We start from the raw sequence: 898 nt of genomic DNA on the forward strand, positions 1-898 counted from the left end.
ATGACCTACTGGTATCTGGCTGTCAAGTGCATTTTAAGATTTCATTTTATGTATACTTTTTTTAATTAACTGTATAGCCTTGATTCATATAGTAGTATTTAAAATATACATTTTGTTATTAAGAGTGACCTTTAGGTACTACTAAATTGTAAATGTATACCTCCATTTCTCTTTTATCCTTTCTTTTTATATAAATTTTATTGTAAAGATGATGGACAGAGGCATTACAGTTACATAAATAAGCTGAGTACATTTTTTCTTTTTTTTAAATATGGAATCCTTCATGAATTTGCATGTCATCCTTGCACAGGGGCCATGCTAATCTTCTCTGTATTGTTTCAATTTTAGTATACATGCTGGGGAAGCGAGCACATGAGTACATTTCTTCCGAACAGTGTTAACCCCTCCTTCATTTTCTCCTACGTTTCCCCTCCCAACCCCCCTCTCCCAAGTTGTGAAGTTCATTTCGAACATAGGGTCTAGTGAGTACCACTGCTGAATTGGTTCACCCTTTGTCTCATTGTTTCTGTTATATCCCATTCCCAAATCAGATAAACTTATATAAAAGACAAAGAGTATAGGAATAAAAAGGACTGTGACAAAAGGGAATAAACCAAAGGAAAAAGTACAAATAGTACATAAAAAACCTGTTTCCATTTTGTTTTATCTTTTATTCTATTGTTTTGTATATTATGCATTCATGCCACTATACTTGTTGCTTCATACAGTTCTCTATAAAGACTAAAATAATAAAATATATTTTAGGTTTATTTATATAAACATTTCATAAATTTTTTTGTTCTAACTTTGCTGTATCATAAAAATTTTCCTTTAAGTTCAATAGTGACAAATTCTTTCAATATTTTATGTCTGAAAAAGTCATCCTATGGATTTTTTA

General features: G+C 30.4%; 1 non-coding gene across 1 annotated transcript; it reads right to left on the reverse strand.

The window, feature by feature from the left end:
• Positions 1-265: 265 nt before the first annotated feature.
• LOC125344336 lies at positions 266-372 on the reverse strand. Its single transcript, XR_007209475.1, has one exon. It is a non-coding gene; the product is annotated as a U6 spliceosomal RNA (small nuclear RNA).
• Positions 373-898: the final 526 nt, after the last annotated feature.

This window comes from Perognathus longimembris, chromosome 28, assembly GCF_023159225.1.
Source record: "Perognathus longimembris pacificus isolate PPM17 chromosome 28, ASM2315922v1, whole genome shotgun sequence".
Taxonomy (NCBI): domain Eukaryota; kingdom Metazoa; phylum Chordata; class Mammalia; order Rodentia; family Heteromyidae; genus Perognathus; species Perognathus longimembris.